This window comes from Gossypium arboreum, chromosome 11, assembly GCF_025698485.1.
Source record: "Gossypium arboreum isolate Shixiya-1 chromosome 11, ASM2569848v2, whole genome shotgun sequence".
Classification (NCBI taxonomy): Eukaryota; Viridiplantae; Streptophyta; class Magnoliopsida; order Malvales; family Malvaceae; genus Gossypium; species Gossypium arboreum.
The window spans coordinates 106,010,668-106,022,362 of record NC_069080.1 but is presented as its reverse complement, the minus strand read 5'-3'; positions in this window follow the sequence as shown (position 1 = coordinate 106,022,362).

Here is an 11,695-nt window from a genome sequence, read left to right as displayed (position 1 = left end):
TAAGTTCTTTGTCTCAAGTATACACTGTACAATCCTCTGATAATACCCTCATTGGGTCTATAGAACTTTGTAAATCAAAATATTTCATTTGGATATGAGTGGCACAATGTAGACATAGAGTTCTCTCTTTCTGCATTTCCTGTAATATATTTCATTACTTCCTCTCACCAAATGTGTCTATCTTTTGTCTCTTCATCATATTTTTCCGCCAGCTTTGGAAACAAGGCTAATAAGTAAAAATATGTTTTTTTGCCACTAATGTTGTCGGCAATGACGCGTCCCCTTCAATACAAAATTTATGCATTTTGCTAGGCTTGTTGTCATGTGTCTATATCATAAACCTCCATCATATGATTAATTTCACTATTCCTTGGGTATCTCATTAAGGTATTGAGGATCGAATTCATTTATTACTTGCAAATTCTCCAACATTTCATGGAATCGATGTTGGACGAATTTGTAACACCCTATACCTGACTCGATTGCCAAATATGAGCTATGGGATGCCACATTATTTGCCAAAGCATATACAATTCAATTTACCCTTCTATATATGATATAAACAATATTATTAAATCTTAATATGATTTTCCATCATTTTTGGGTCTTATACGAGCTTACAAAAGCTCTTTTGCTAACTCAATGTCAAATTAGAACCAAACCATAAAATTCTACAAATATCGGGTTGATGTTGTGACTTCGAGAGGTTCCTGGTCACAATGCAACATATTAATTAGACTCATTGCGACATTAAAGTCCTAACATCGTGGCGTAACCTTTGTTTCTAACAAGGTCCAATTTGGTACCTATTCAAACCATATCAACACCTAACCAATTGTCAATTCAACCATTTAATTAAGAATACCATATTAATATGCTCAATTCTAACCACAAAACAAAATTTAACATATTCATAATTCAATATATGTTATTCATGTAACACCCTCACTCGACCTGATCGCCAAATCCGAGTGTGGTGTGCCATAAATGGACCAATTTGGACTAGATATCAAATTATAAGCCTGATAATTTTAGGATAGACTTTATTAAGTAATAAATATTTATTTACAAATGAAACCTTAAAATTTAGAACAAAAGTTCACTTTCAAACTTAAACTCTAAAGGATCTACATAACTACAACATGTTCCATCTTGAGGCGAAGCCTCTAAGGGTACCCCTCTACCCTAATGCATGACTCTTTGCTGAAAGTGATCTTTGATCCAACAAAATCTAGCTTGACCCCTCCTCCTCGAGTTCCTTGTTTTGCAAATTATGCAACCACATGTCAAAATTCTGTAAGTTCTAATGAACTTAATACGTTTCTTCACTACCAAACTAGATTTCCTACCCCTTCTTTATCGGGAAAAAAATTAACAAAAAATAAAATAATTTAAACCCCTATTTTACCCAAAGTTTGATGCCTTATCTGGATTGGTGGACCCTCATACCCCTCTGCCTTTCTTTCATGGCGATCTGACCACTAATACCATAAGTTCCTGGTCAAGCTTATGTTCTAATGCAGATTTTTAGTGGTTTCTAGAGGCTTTATGATCTTGGTAGATTCTCACTTCACTTGCCTACTGTTGGGAATGAATCATCATTTCTCATTGCCCTAAGGTTGAATACTAAAATCTCAAAGTTTATTGAGATGTACCTCTATCGTCCTTCTCAATATGGAGTTCAATTGTACGCTCTATGCTCAATAAAATTCCCAATACGTTGTTTTCCTCTTTACTGAGTTTCTATTATCATAATATTTTGGCATACTTATCGCTATTTTTTTCAATAAGGCTACTAGTAAGTGCCACTCCACACTAGTTGACTTAATCTTATCTTACCTTTCTTTATCCTGCCCTACACTTGGGTTGTAATTTTGTTTGGGTTACGCCTTGGTAATCTACCCTGTTCACTATACCTTTTTTTTAAGTTGAAACACATCTATCTACAAAGAGTCGTTCTCGCCGACAACTTCCATCAGACAGTCATCTCAACGACCATTCAAGCTTACTATATATCTTATGTGAGGGTCTTCTTATAGAACTAACTCTATGGTAGTTACTACGTTAGATCCTCCTCTAAGAGGATTAGTCTTGACTGACATATTTGTCGCTTAGTACCCTCTTATTGGTACCTTTCTCTCACCTTTCGATTTTGATTGAACACCTTCTTATGATCCTTGTTGATGGATTCCTCATTTGAGATCCTTGGATACTTCTCTCGTTTGTCTTTACCCCAATTATTACTTGTATGCCATTTCCTCTGTCTGAGGTTACCACCCATATGCCATTTCAGCTCTCATGACTACTATTTTAGTAGTCTTTTCCCATTTCTATTATGTTTTTCCTTCATCTATGAACTCCTTCGACATGCTGGCTAACTAATGCTGGTCCACACTTACATTTTCTTTTTAACCTTTTTTCCTGGTCTACGGGATTTCCTACGATTACTGTCCTGATTATCCATCCATGATTATTTTGCTGACGGACTCTCCTATGCTGGCACAACCGAGCTATGATCTTACATGTCATGGTTCCATGTTTAACAACCCGAAAAACTTCCCCGTGTTTCTAACTCGATTGACTTTTTCGTGGTTACTTTCTACATGGACTACCCCGTGTTTACTGTCCTAACGTGCTTCCCCATATTTACTGTCCTGGTGAACTATACTAGTTTCCACAGTCGAGCTATAGTCTCACACATTAAACCTCTTTTAAGGTGTTGTCCCATAGAGCCTACTGATTTTCTTCATGGTGTTACTTTATGGAACCTTATAACCGTCGAAATTGACTCTTCTCCTATCCATCTTGATGCTAGAACACTGAAGTCTCCCCTCGCAAGGCGCAAAGCTTCATACAACACAGTTTACTCACAACAGCCCGTATGACGGTATCTTAATGGAATTTTATTTCCCTTTCTTCCCTATTCCTCCATCCATTCATCCACTCGATGCCATAACCTTGATGCTCAAACACCGTAACGTCTCCTCTGCAAGGCCTGGAGCTTTAAACATCACGGGTGCACTCAGCAACACAGTATGATGATATCTAATAGAATCATCCATTTTTCCCAATCCTAACTTTATCTAACCTATCGATAATTCCCTTTTATATTGTACTATTATAAATATGCAACAAGTGCATTATATAGATAAAATACCATGTGTCACACCCCAAAATAGGGCCACGAGTTTTAGAGGTACTTTAGGAATTTTGACTTAGATGAGTTTGGAACTTCATAAGTTTGGTATTCGATAATGTTTTCAGAAATGACTATTAGGAAATTAAGTTAATTTTTGAAAACGAATATTAAATGCCTTCAATTTTGAAAATAGGATTAATTTGCAAAAGTGTCAAGACTCAGAGTTCTTATGAAGCAATTTGCCTAGTATTTTAAAATCAAACTACTAAGCCACTAATTTTAGTTTTCTTTCACGTTAACTTTGTTCTTTTCTTGTTTGTGTCGTATCTTGCTCTCCTCTTTCTTTTCTAATAGTTTTTTTATATTCAATTCTTAACTCACTTTGATTTCTATCATCTTTGAACTATAAACCTCTATTAAAACCAAGAAAATCACCCCCAAAACTTCATCATCTTTCTCATCCTCTCCAAAGCGTGGGTTCTTGGGTTTATGTCAAAATCATTATTTTTCTTGTATTCAAGGTAACTAATCATTTTTCTATTAGTTTAAAATGTTATTTAGTTCTTTAAATCAAATTATTAACTTGTAAAACACATGATTTAGATAAAAAGCTGAAATTTTAGTCATTAATGGTGGATTTCAGATTTGTGGATAAAAAATTATTTGTAAAGTATTTTTCAACTCGTTTTAACATGATTAAAAGCTTTCTAAAATTACTTTGAAGTTTCGTTAAGAAATTCTTGAGTTTTAATAAATTTTTGTCATAAAGGCCAAAATTTGTCAAAAATTTTTGATACCTTAAAACACATAGTTTTGTGTAGTTTAAAGATTGGGAATTAGTCGTAGATGAATGGAATTCATTTCATGTAAAAAGATTAAGCATAGGCTATGTTATTTGAATTTTAATTTTGTTGTGTTAAAGGTTTTGGTTAGAAAATAATGTAGCTTAGGCTTGTGTTTGTTGCTATTTGAGATGAGTTATTGACTGATTTTTGACTGAATATATGTGTGGCCTGTCTTGTCGAAGTGTCAAAGTCAATTAGACCTTCAACGAGTAGAGATAAAGGCAAAGAAAAGGTTGCTTAAACTTTCAGTTTTTTGACAAAAGTGAATATTTCTGTGAGTGCTTTAGAATAAATGCTCATAAGTAATTCATTGTGTTATTTGGGAATTTAGAGGTAGCGTAAACCCCTACTCTAAATTTCGAGTGTAAGTGTTCTTTTACCTATGATAAATATGTTTGTGAATTATGATGTGATAAAATATGAACATATTGTGATGATTGTTCTGAAGGTAAATATGAGGGTATGTTATTCATGCCATGTGATCGTGTGTACAATATGCTAATGATATGATTATGCAGCGAATGTGTGCAAATGATCGGTAAGTTTTATTAGATTACATTATTGATATTTTTGCCTTGTGACTTAATGAGACTGTTGGATATAGTTGACATGCCATAGGATTATGAGTACTCACTTATATGTGTTGTGATATATGGGGCGCTGGGGCCTAATGACAATTTTAGAAGGATAAGGAAATATGAGCTAAGCTTCATTCACTGGGATACGTATGTGTGGTGTAATATCGAACATTAGTTATATGCTTCACTTATGGGATATGTTTGACTCTACAAGTCTATGTGTGGTGTGTTGGAGATCGGTGTGTTTGATGAGTGGTGATAGAGTCCACTTTATGTTTCATAATATTAAGAGCCAAATTATCGTACATTGTGATTATATGTGATTAATACATGTTCGAATATATATAAATGCCTAAATGTTCGTATAAATAATGTCTAGAGGAATGCATGGAATATGAATAGATATGTGAATTATGGTATTCAATTAGTGAAGTTTTAGAAATATGTTGTATGTTGTTTGGTTGATACATGGCGATTTGTTTGTGTAGTGGTTACTCTAGGCATTCACTGAGCTAGTTAAGCTCACCCACTCCATTTTATCCTTTGCAGAGTAGTTGCATTCCCAGTGTGAGCGGTGTGGTTATCGAGGGATCAAGCTATTATTTACTCATTATAGTAGGTGTTTCGCTTATTCTAGTTCTAGGGAATAAAAAGGCAATGTGGTAGACATTTTTATCGGTTTTGTTAAGATGTATTTTGGATTATTTGTATGTTGCATATGTTTGGGAAGCTTGTGAACTTGGACATGGTGCTTGTTTCATTATTTAGATATTTTAATGCATATGGGACTAAGTGATTGAAGCATGATATTTAGGGACTAAGTTTGAATGATTTAAATGTTCTTTTATGCTAAATTTTTGTAACCTGAAGTAGGGGTATTGATATTAAGGCTTTTGGAATGGTACCTCTCTATTTTCAAAAATACAGGGAATTAGAATATTGATTTGGTATTGATACCGTAGCCCGAGTATTGATACTTGAGGTGTAATTATAGATACCTTATAAAAGGTATTTATATTTTCTGATATTTTGAAATTTGGTAAGAAACGGAATGCTAGTTTGGTATCGATTTTCCAGGTGGTATTGATACCACTTAAAGGAAATATCAATACCAAAGAGGCGGTATCAATACCTATGTAACATTTTTGGTAAATTTGATAAATGGTCCTAATGCTTGATTTATTCCTACTTTATGGTTGATTGTTGTATGTTAGTATGATTAAATGTTAATTTGACCTTGTATGACTTATTATTTGCATGTATGTCATTGTAACAATGAAAAAAAATGCATGTATATCAAACATGACAATAATAACAAAATCAATGTGAGATGGTAGTGTGGTATTTTGATATCCAGCTTGACGTCCAGGCCGGGTATGGGGTGTTACATTTGGTTGTATCAGAGCATAAGTTCAGTAATTCTTGGACCTAAGTGATTGTTTTTGATGTGTCGATTGGGGGTTTCACAACCCATGGATCTTAGAAACCCAAATGATTAAACTATTTTGATTGTTTGAATCACATAAGATGTCTCTTGATTGTGATACGTGTGGGGTAGGAATAGGAACACACTACCTTTAATTCTGTAGTTTGCTTGTAGGAACGAGAATTGGATCATTTCCCCGCCATTCATATTGTTTGTTATTTATTTATGTGTTTGTGTATGGTAGATTACTAGATATGCCTCCTAGACATGTAAATGGAAGAGCTAGTGCTCAAGCGGATGTTATATCTTCTGCACTTCCTGTGCCTCCACGTAGAGTGAACATACCTGATGAGAGCGTAGGCCCTCTGATGGAAGTAATAACTGGAGTGTTCTAGTAGATTGCTAGTACTAACCTTGCTTCTGCACCTACCAATCCTACACCTTTGAACTGTGGGTTGCCGCTTGAACGTCTTCAAGTGTTGGGCAGAGTTTTCTAAGGTTAAAGGGACTGACTAAACCCTAGCTGAGTATATGTTGGAAGAAAGGATCCTCGAGCAGATGTCCTGTTCTAATGAGAAGTTGGGTTGTACCATATCCTTACTTGATGGGGAGGCATGTCGTTGGTGGAATACAGTTAAGAGAGGTATGACAGCTAATTATTTAACTTGGGATTACTTCTTTGAGGTTTTTAGAAAGAATTTCATCGGCAAGAAGTATATGGGAGCTCGTAAGTGGGAATTTTTAGATCTTGTGTAAGGTAGCTTGCCTGTGGTTGACTATGAGGCAGAGTTTGTGCGCCTTAGTTAGTATAACCCTGAGATGGTTTTGACGGAGAAGGATTGTTGTAAGAGGTTCTACTTTGGCCTCAATTGTGAGATTTGGGTTTATTTAGTACCTCCAAAATACAGAGTTGTTTGATGAGCTTATGGAAAAAGCCAAGGCTATGGAGGAAACTTTGGCTAAGCCAGCTTGTTCTGTAGTAGCTGAGACTGGTAAGAGGGCTTCTAGTGGTGTTTCTGGACGTTTTCCCAAAAAGGGGCTTGGTAATTACAGCTCTGGTAGTGGTTCGAGACGTGGGTCTCGATCGAGTCAGCCTAAACAATAGAATAATACTGTGGCTAGCACTGGTGGTTTTGGAAGGCCGTTTTGTGCTTATTGTGTTCGTAGGTATCCTGGAGAGTGTTTTAAGTTGACTAGTAGTTGCTATAAGTGTGGTTCGAAGGAACATTTTCTATGGGACTGCCCAAATAGAGTAGAAGTTTTGCAGACTCAGATTTCAACACCTGTTCTTGTGCCTGCTAGAGGTTGAGGTCGTGGTAGAAGTACTGTAACAGTCTTTTTTTAGTTAAATCAGAACAATGGTTTTGGTACCACAAATCCGACGAGTAAAATATTATTTTATTATTATTTTAATGTCTATGGGATATTAGTAAGGTCGTATTAAAATTTTGTTAAGTCATTTTTATGTTTGTATGATTAATTAAGTGAAAAAGACTGAATCGTAAAAAGTGCAAAAGTAGAGTTCTATTAGTTAAAGGTGTCAAATAGCTATGAATTTTAATCTAAGTGACTTGGATGGTAAATTGACCAATTGAGTTGTTAGTGGATGTTTATGGATATGGTTTTGTTGAAATTATTAAAGTTTTTAAAGGTTATTTTGGTAATTAAATAAATTAAGGTTAAATTAAATAAAACAAACAGTTTATCTTCTTCATTTCATCTACCCTAAGTTATTTTTAGACATTGAAGAAGAGGAGGTTTCGGCTAAGCTTAGTTCACTTGCATGGTAAGATTTTGAAGGTCCTATTTTTAATGATTTCTATGTTTTTGAAGTCGTTTTAGCTTAATCTAGCTAGCCCGAGAATCAATTTGTGAAATTGCTAAAGATTGAGGATTATTCCATGAATGTTTTGTATGATTCTTGATGTTTAATGATATATTATGAGTCCTTGTTGATAAATAAACAAGTTTTGTAAAGTAATTTTTGATGAAAATGGTATTTAGGGACTTGTTTGTAAAAAAGGTAAAATTTTATGGTAAATTTATGAAATGATGGTTTGTATGGATTGATTAAGTCCTTAGAGAATTTGGCTAGGTTGAAAAGAGGATTAAAATGCTTAGATTTAAATTTATAAGCTTAAGGACTAAATTGTGAAAATTTAAAATGTTAAGGAAAAATAGTAATTTTGCAAAAATATGAAATGTGGACTAAATTGAATGCTAGGGTCATTAAATGGATTGCCTTTTTCTATTTAGATCAAGATAGACCACGTATGGATCTAAATCGGGACAAAGCTAAAGCCTCGAATTAGTCGATCTCGTTTCTATGTCCTAATAATTGAGGAAGTTCGTAGTGTTATAATATGTAAACGAAATTCTATTTGTTTACTTATGTTATGGTGCTTTAATTATTATTTTTTAGAAGATTACTGTTGAGTTGCACATACGTGCCCCTATTTGTACTTTGGTACCCCTGATTTGCACATACGTGCCCTTGTTTGTACTTCGGTACCCCTGATTTGCACAAACATGCCCCTGTTTGTACTTCGGTACCCTTAAATTGCACAACCATGCCCCTGTTTGTATTTCGGTACCCCTGACTTACACAAACATGCCCCTGTTTGTACTTCGGTACCGCTGAATGCACTTTTAAGCCCTGTTTAGACTTCAACAACTCTGAATCGAATAATATATGAATCATATTCACTTATTGTGAGATTAAATGATATAGTATGTTCTTACTAAGCTCTATAAGCTTATTCGTTCTTGTGGATTATTTTGTAGGTCATTGTTGCTGACGTTTTGGATGGATCAAACCTTCAGCTCACACTATCCATCAATATTGATAGTTTTTGTATCTTCTAGGGTAGTGGCATGTATAAACTTATGTAGTTGAACTTGTGGTTGAAATGTATATAGGATGTTTTAAATTTGTGTTTGATGAATATGTAAATAATAAATAAGTGTATTTTTGTTTTAGTATCATGTATGCATAATAGGTTATAATTTTTTTTTAGAATGTACCTTTAGTCACTTTTTATCATGGAAGAAAATGGTTTATTAGTATCATTTGATGGTTTGTGTCATTGAGCTTATGTTGTAGGATAGTAAGTTTTTGGAACTAGTAATTGATGAATGGTAAGTGGTAAAATATGCATGTTTAGGTAGGTTTTGTTGATTGAAATTGAGGTACCTTGAATGGTATATTTATTAGTTGATTTAGGACTCTTGAATTGATATTTATACGTATGTTTTGTTTTGGTTTTGATGCCTTGGATATGTGCACAATTAGCTTAAAGGATCATGAATGATTTGGTATTGCAAATGGCTTGATTTTAGGCAAATTTTAGGTCGACATGGTCTGAGACACAGGCATGTGACTCAGCTGTGTGTGACACACGACTTGGCGACACGATCGTGTGTCTCCTATAGGTTTCTTTTTGTATGACACGATTGTGTGACCCTATTCAGAGAGTTACACGGGTGAGAACACAAGTTGGGACATGGCCGTGTGTCTTTAGTTTGAAGGTTACATGGCCTGAGACACGGGCGTGTTTCTCAGCCGTGACCACACGGCCGTGTAACCTTTGCAATCCTATTGTTTTCTAACTTTTCCTTTAACTTTCCAAATGTTCCCAATTTAGTCTCGAATTGTTTCTAAGGTATTTCTAGGGCCTTGAGGGCTTTATCTTGAGGGCTTTATTTAGGTACAATATGTATATGAATGAATGTATTTCAATAAGTTTTGAATGATTTATGAAATGAATGTTTTAATGTTTTGATTGTAAGGTAATGCCATATATGCCATGTTTTAATGTTTTAATGTATTTCGGCGATGGATATGGGATAGGGTGTTACATTTAGTGGTATTAAAGCTTTGGTTTAGTCAATTCTAAGACTAACATAGTGGGGTAGAGTTTAGTATATGCATGCCATATATTGTAACACTCCATACCCGTATTCTATGTCGGGACGGAGTACAAGGCGTTACCTAACTTAAACTCACGCTTACGACCAATTCCAAGTCTTCAAGACTTGGAAAATCTAAAACTTTCTTAATCTTATCAACACGTCCATAATATGGGCCTACGAGACCTAAAACACATAACGAAAATCATTCAAAAACAACTCGGGATCTTTAGTCAACTGTAGAAAAATGACACTTGACACAGGGGCACACGCCTGTGTGGAAGGGGCAATACGCCCATGTGACCAATTTGACATGGTCGTGCTGTTGGCCCATGTGGCTCACATGGCCTAGACAATACCGGGACACGCCCGTGTCCAACACTCTATGGAATTAATTTTAAATGCACACTTATAGCGGTTTTCACACGGCCTGTCACATGCTCGTGTCCTAGCTCGTGTGCAAAAACCTAAACATTCTATTTTTGACGTCAGCATTTCTTAAGGGTCACACGGCCAGGGCACACGCCCGTGTGCTAGGCCATGCCCTTCACACGGCTGTGTCTCTGCCTGTGTGTTTACTATCATGCATACTGACTTGCAAAATTTACGTACAGGGGACACACGACCGGACCACATGCCTATAGGGCAAGCCGTGTGTCACACACAGTCTAGACACACGCCCATGTGTCTACCCGTGTGGACAATATAAGGCTATTTACCAAGCCTCATTGCCACCCTTATATACACAACCTACACATAAGGAATCAAAACCAATACAAGGCTATCTCATGCATCCAAATCAGCCACAATAAACAACATTCCATTAGAGCATTTTACTCATCCATGAAAATAACATCTTTGCCTATAAATCAAAATGAATAATAGCCATCATTCAAGGCTTAATACAAAATGAAGGGTTTCCAATCCAAGCTAATACATTTGACCAACTCTCAATGACACAAAACATAAGTCTAGTTCCCTATACATGCCATACTCAAAAATATAAATCAAACTACACCGAAAGATTTGATTTATAATTTGATCGATATCACTTACTTCCACTGATCTTTGAGCTAGATAGGCGTCACTATAAGAAAATGAAAAAGGAGAGGGAGTAAGCATAAAGCTTAGTAAGTTTCACATAAATAAATATACAACATAACTTTACCATTCATCAACAAGTATCAAAATACACAAGTGGCCTAAGAAGAACTTACTCATCAATATTCAGTACACCTAATATAGCATATATCGAGCTCACAGTTCATACATACCACATAGGTACCTGTACCACTCACAACACGGTTATACTTTTCCTCATTAACTTAAAATCATACTTTCACTATTGAACCATTTGGAACTTTACCGAATACTCATTTAGCCTCAAACATGGGGTCAGGTGCTAATGCCATGTCCCAGACATGGTCTTACACTAGCACATCTCGTAGCCGATGCATGTCCGAGACATGTCTTACACTAGCTTACGTCTCGAGGCCGAAGCATGTCCCACACATATCTTACACTAGTGTTCCTCTCAATGCTGATGCCATGTCCTAGACATGTCTTACACTAGCTCACACAAGTGACCCAAATGTCATATCATGAATTTCTGATTTATTTCTTGAGGTTCATTCGGGAATTCTACTATCTCTATTCTCATCACATTATCTCATTTCCACAATCTAGTAATTCATGCTATAATAATTTCAATACAATTCAATCACATACATTATCAATGTAGTTTTATTATTTACATACAACTTACCTTGGATTACAAAATGTGGTGACTAGTTGATTT